The 6,813-nt window shown below is 40.4% G+C and overlaps 1 non-coding gene across 1 annotated transcript; it reads left to right on the top strand.

The window, feature by feature from the left end:
- The first annotated feature begins 1,707 nt into the window (after positions 1-1,707).
- Positions 1,708-1,814, top strand: LOC135273796 (U6 spliceosomal RNA). The gene has a single exon (XR_010341597.1). It is a non-coding gene; the product is annotated as a U6 spliceosomal RNA (small nuclear RNA).
- Positions 1,815-6,813: the final 4,999 nt, after the last annotated feature.

The following is a 6,813-nucleotide window of genomic DNA, read 5'->3' as shown; positions in this document are numbered from 1 at the left end:
ACAGAGTCAATATTAAAGACTAATGTAATTAATTTGTTATTCAACTAGAACCTTCAGGCTGAAGAAGAAGGAAACTAAATGCTACTCGATATAATTATAGGGCTCAGAGAAAGAGAAGGTAGGGGTGTCTTGATAATTAAGAACATGACTTCCTCAATTTTTTTTCATCTGGTGACCCCAATTCAGTAGATAGGTATATTTTCTTTGGCCTCCTCCACATCTAAAAATTGGACATTTCACATGTAATCTAGATTTCTGAAGAGAAGGAGAAAAATGTAGCAACACTGTCTGCATTCCTGCAAAACAGGATTTGTTGGGAGGCCTGTAACAACTGTGCCCTTTGCAAAGGCATGCAAGCTTATTCTGCTTTGCCCTGATTCCTGTCTCTCCCTATTAATGACACCAAATTCACTTCACTCATTTACATTACCTGCTTGAAGTCTGAGTGCCTCAATTATGATTGTTAGTTCGGAATGCCCTATTCCCCCTAATGTAATGAATTTTCTTGGATATGTGTTTCACTTAAAAGTTATTTAATTATAGGGATCTGCTCAACTGTATCACATACTGATGTAAATATTGGAAAAAAAAATTCAGCTGGGCCCAGTGGCTCACACCTGTAATACCAGCACTTTGAGATGCCGAGGCAGGTAGATTGCTTGAGCTGAGGAGTTCAATACCAGCTTGGCAACATAGTGAGACCTCATCTTTATTAAAATTCAAAAACATTAGCTGGGCATGGGAACGCAAGATTTTAGTCCTGGCTACTCAGAGGCGCTGAGGCAGGAGGATGACTTGAGCTTGAGCAGTTGAGGCTGCAGTGAGCCCTGATCATGCCACTGCACTCCAGCCTTGGTGACAGAACAAGACTGTCTTAAAAAAAAAAATAAATTCAAAAGAGCTTCCTTCTTCTCCATTAACAATGGCTCAGAGCTGTTACTCCTCACCTGTTCTATAAGATGTGGGTATCCACCTGCGTCACTGAATATCCTGTCAAACCCTGGGGCTGCTTTTTCCTTTCAAGTGTGGGACTTGGGTGTTTATGTTAAAGAAGGAGGGTGAATGGATTCAGGAGAGGTGGGGTGTTCTGTGTAGGTGGGTGGGAATTTAGGCAGATGACTAGAAGATAGGGATGCTTGGCAGAGTGCATGTGTGTACCCAAGGGCATGGGAACTGTGTGAAATGCAAAGAAACCCTGGAGGTGACCTCTTTTGCAGGGCCCAATTCTTAGGTGCCTTTTCTTTCATTACTTAAGTACAGCCTTTCCCTGTCTATGTTATATGTCTCTCCTGAAATTGCCCTAACCTTTTAGTAGAGAAATTTGCACTTGGCTAAATATCTAGTGTGGTAGCCTCCAGACTAAAATGATGAGTTAATAAAAGCAAAGCAGGCTTTTTTATTCTGTAAATCTCTGGCACCAGTGAAGGGTAGCAGTTCTGGCTATGTCTTGCTACATAACAACCACCTCCAAAACTTAATCCTGTAAAATAACAACCATACTATTATGCTTGCAACTCTGCTAATTGGACAGAGTCTCTGCAGGGATGCTCAAACGGCTGAAGGGTAGGGCAGCCAACTATGTGTATGTCTCTCTTATGTGGTCTCAGGGCTGTTTCACATGGTCATCTCATATAGACTTTCCAGCAAGGTGGCCTCAGGGAAGTCAGGGTTTTTACATAGCAGCTGAGGACTTCAAGAGCGAGTGCAGTGCTCACTTTGGCAGCACATATACTAAAATTGGAAAGATACAGAGAAGATTAGCATGGCCCCTGCGCAAGGATGACATGCAAATTCGTGAAGCATTCCATATTTTTTATGTTTATTGAGGCACTGTTTACAGTAGCAAAGACCTGGAACCAACCCAAATGCCAATCAATGATAGACTGGACAAAGAAAATGTGGCATATATACACCATAGAATACTATGCAGCCATAAAAAAACAATGAATTCGTATCCTTTGTAGGGACATGGATGAATCTGGAAACCGTAATTCTCAGCAAACTGACACAAGAACAGAAAATCAAACACCGCATGTTCTCACTCATAGGCGGGTGTTGAACAATGAGAACACGTGGGCACAGGGAGGGGAACATCACACACTGGGGTATGTTTGGGAGGGACTGCGGGGGGCAGGGAGGTTGAAGAGGGAAAGCACTGGGAGAAATGCCTGATGTAGGTGACGGGGTGGGGGGATGTGGACAGCAAACCACCATGGCTATGCAATAATCCTGCAAGATCTGCACATGTACCCCAGAACTTAAAGGACAAAAAAGAAAAAAAAGAGTGAGTGCAAAGCTTTTTATGCCCTCACCTTAGAAATTGTAAAATGCCACATTCCACTGCTCAAGTAAGTCTGATGGATTTAAGATCAGAGGAATTAAACAATGCCTCTCAATGAGAGAAGCAGCAAAAAAATTCGTAGATGTACTCGAGCTACCACTATGACCTTCTAAGCTTACTGAGTGCACTATAACATAGGTTTCTGGCAGTTATGTTTTTGGTATTACAGATGGGTAATCCAGGCCAGAGTTGGGAATTAGGGGGGATGATTCACAACACTACAGGAGAACTCTGTTGGGGAACCCACCTGACAGAGACAATAAGATCAAACCTTCACATTACTCCTGAGAGGGAAAGAGTGCTACTGTTAGAAAGGGAAAAGGAGTCAGGCAGAATCATTTCTGTGAAATTGTTTAGTAGAAAGCAATGATGCACTGAAATAATGTCAACATCTCACTTATTTTGCTAATACACTGGTTATTTTAAATATATGATAAAATGCTGAACTAAAAAGATTTCAGAGCAGACAAAGCAGAAGTACGAGGTCTAGATGCGAATGTGTATTTACTTATTCATAAGAGGACTCTTCCAGGTCTCATTTAGAGAGCTTGTTCACTCTTACTTTACTCACAATTAGAGTAAATAGATAAATACAGTTTTTTGATACTTTAGTGGATAATAAAGTAGCTTAGTAGATTGGCAGAGAGAGATGAGTAATACTGTCAGAGGTAAGTTCACTGACAGCAACAAGAAATTACTCAGCTGTTAAACCTGAATAGCTTCCAAATCCCAGGATCTTTCCCCTCTTTTCCATACTCTGTACCCTACCATACAAAACTCTGGGGCCAGCTGGTCTTCCTGTGTGGACTCGTCTTCATTCGCAATTCCTAGATCAATAGAAACTTAAATACTTAAGGAACCACGTTTGGAAGCTCAGCATTTAGTTATCTCTGGTGTGGATCTGACCCTGAAGTCTTGTCTCTGTTGTAATAACTGGGAATCCTTATTCCTGAGTCCCCTTTTCCCAATTCTCTTAATGGGGCTTCATCCTGGAGTCCTGTTTTCAGGATGTTATTTGATACCTGATGTTTCAGTTCCTCCAGGATTATGGTCGTTCCCATTCAGCAGTTAGCCACAGCACAGGAATGAACCCCTTGTTTAGTCAGTAGAGCTGTTTCACTTGGTGAAGGACATTTCTAGTGCCAGCTTCCTGGAAACTACTAGATTACTAAGGTTCCCTAATCCAAGCCCCCTTTGTCAGTTTTTACTCATGTTAGGAAACCCTGACTCTTCATCATGAATCCCTATGGCTCACTGTCCAGGCTGAAGAACTGAGGGAATGGCCAAGTGTGGACCCTACCTTTTTCACCATCTCAACATCTGGTGTTGGCACTGTCTGCTGGCTGAGCAGGTTGAATGCTGATGATGTAGATGCTGTTCCTCTGCCTGTCTGCCCCATCCTGGTTGGCTAATGGCCATGCCTTCATGATACTCTAGATATGACCTCAACATCCTTAAATTAAAGGAGCAGAAAAAAAAAATGAATGTTCATTGAACAAACACAACATCAAAATAAAGTATGGGACTATTTTGTGAACAACTAAACACCTTGAGAATAATGGTAATAGTAATGTACATTTATCAGGCACACTTCTAAGCCTTTTACATGTATGAACTTATTTCATCCTCACAACAGCTTGGTGAACCAGTACTATTATTATTCTCATTTTATGAATGAGGACACCAGAGGGCAAGTAACAAGTCTAGGTATACTCACTAGAGTTAGTGGGAGGGCTAACTTTTAAACCTGGCCATCTTGCCCCAGAATCCTTACTTTTACCCATTTTTTCTGAGACATCTATAGATGTCAATGCATCCTAGACCAGTATAATAACTCAAGCCTACAATGATGGTTTTGAGGCACCAAAAATATACAATTCTGTTCCAGAGGGCAGAAAGAATTCTCTTAAAACCTAATGGGGGGTTGGTTGGTGGGAGAGCATCAGGAAGAATAGCTAAGGATGCTGGGCTTCATAACTAGGTGATGGATTGATCTGTGCAGCAAACCACCATGGCACTCTTTTACCTATGCAACAAACTCACACATCCTGCACATGTACCCCAAACTTAAAAGCTGAAAAAAAAATTAATTATTAAAAAAAATGGTACTTTAAGGGGCCAGCTTCTGTTATCCAGAAAATTAACTTATATAGGGCACTGTAACAGTGTTGTTACTGTTTTATGGCATTTCACTTTTTCATGAGGTTTATTGAGTACCCGAGTCATACCACATCTTTAATTTAGACCCCAATTTTTTTTTCAAGACAGAGTCTCGCTCTGTTGCCCAGGCTGGAGTGCAGTGGCACAGTCTTGGCCCACTACAACCTCTGCCTCCCTGGTTCAAGCGATTCTCCTGCCTCAGCCTCCTGAGTAGCTGGGATTACAAGTACATGCCACCACGCCTGGCTGATTTTTGTATTTTAGTAGAGATGTGGTTTCACCATGTCGGTCAGGCTGGCCTCGAACTCCTGACCTCGTGATCCACCTGCCTTGGCCTCCCAAAGTGCTGGGATTTCAGGTGTGAGCCACTGTGCCTGGCCTACACCTAAATTTTTATAAACCACATTTACTAATATATGAGGGGACTTGTTCATGGAAAATGGAATTAAAAGATTAAAAACAAAAAAGAATAGACTATTTATCAACATGGGCTTCATCAACTACAAGATACCTTTCTAAATAGTACAAGCCATTTAGTCCATCCCTAAAGAACTGAGGGTCCTGGGAATTTAACCATGTCAGTGCAGTCTTTTTTACATTACTAACTAAAAAAATAAATGAATAAAAATTTTTTGAAAAGATGCCCTTTAAACATTTTCTAAGATTAAGGGGGATAAAAAAAAAACAAGTCAGAAGGAACTAAATCAATACCATAAAGTACATGTCTGATGATTTCCTATATAAACTCTCACAAAATTGCCCTCATTTGATGAGGGGAACAAGCAGGAGTATTGTTGTGGTGGACAAGGAGTCTTTGGTGATGCTTTCCTGGGTATTTTCTGCTAAATCTTTAGCTAACTTTCTCAAAACTCTCTCATAGTAAGCAGATGTTTTCATTCATTGGCCATCCAGAAAGTCAACGAGCCAAATACCTTAAGCATCCCAAAAAAACTGTTGCCATAACGTTTGCTCTTGACCAGGCTATTTCTACTTTGACTGAACAGCTTCTACCTCTTGGTAGCCTTGTTTCGATTATGCTTTGTCTTCAGGACTATACTGGTAAAGCATTGTTTCATCACTTGTTCCAATTCTTCAAAGAAAGGCTTCAGGGTATATATATGTGTGTGTGTGTGTATATATATATGTATGTATGTATGTATGTTTGTCTGCCAAGGTGAACGAATGCTTCAGGATCTTGATCCCAGGTGTTTAATGTTTCCATTGAAAGTTCTTTCTGCAGCTGAACTGGGCACGATGCTTTGGCACTCATTGAGTGGAAAGTTTGTTCAAGTTTAATTTTTCAGTCAGAATTGGGTGATCTGAACCAACTGAGATGTCTATGGTGTTATTGTTTCTGCTGTTAATCATCAGTCCTCTTCAATTAGGAAACAAATGATTAATTTTTCCTCATGAAATGATGTGATGGTCTGCAGCTGTGGGCTTCGTCTTCAACATCATCTCACTTTTTTTTTTTTTTTTTTGGAGATAGACTCGTGCTCAATCACCCAGGCTGGAGTGCAATGACATGAGCTTGGCTCACTGCAACCTCTGCCTGCTACAGGAGCGCACCACCATGCCTGGCTAATTTTTGTATTTATAGTAGAGATGGGGTTTCACCATGTGGGCCAGACTGATCTTGAACTCCTGACTTCAGGTGATCCTCCTGCCTTGGCCTCCCAAAGTGCTGGGATTACAAGCATGAGCCACCATGCCTGGCCAGAGTTTTTTTTTTATAATTTTCATTTTCCATGAATTTTTTGAAGACCCCCTTTCTATTTCTGGAGTATGCCAGAAACAATTTTACGTATGGCTTAACACATTTTGATGCTATGTAATTTTTGTATTACATAGTCTTTTAAAGTTTTTGATCAAGAATAATCAAAGTGGAATATTAGCTTCATATTTAGAGCCCCAAACTGAAAATGAATTATCAATATTTTCCCCTGTAACACATCTGTAGAATTAACATGATAACTATCAATTCCATTTTTCTGAAAGTTTGGACAGGTAATTAAAATCAACTTTGTTTTTTCCACTGTATTTTTCAAAAAAAGGAATTTCAATTACCTCACAATTAAGGCACAGTTAGTTTGTTACAGGTCATGACTTAATTGCCTCAATCTGGAGTTTACAGCCACATTAGCATTCAGAGCCTTTAGGCCACTGAAAGTCTAACTAAACAAAACATGCTGTCTTAAATATTTTCTGAGAAAGGGCAGTTAGGGGTATAAAAATAGAAAAGAAACCATCCAGGACATTTAACCATTTCTTCTTAAGAAAGTCCAAAGGTAAGCTAATGCATGGTGGACATG

This window comes from Aotus nancymaae, unplaced genomic scaffold, assembly GCF_030222135.1.
Source record: "Aotus nancymaae isolate 86718 unplaced genomic scaffold, 86718_ANA_hifiasm-v0.15.2.pri h1tg000008l, whole genome shotgun sequence".
NCBI lineage: Eukaryota > Metazoa > Chordata > Mammalia > Primates > Aotidae > Aotus > Aotus nancymaae.
Note: the sequence above shows the minus strand (reverse complement) of the source record. Positions and strands in the feature narration are given on the sequence as shown.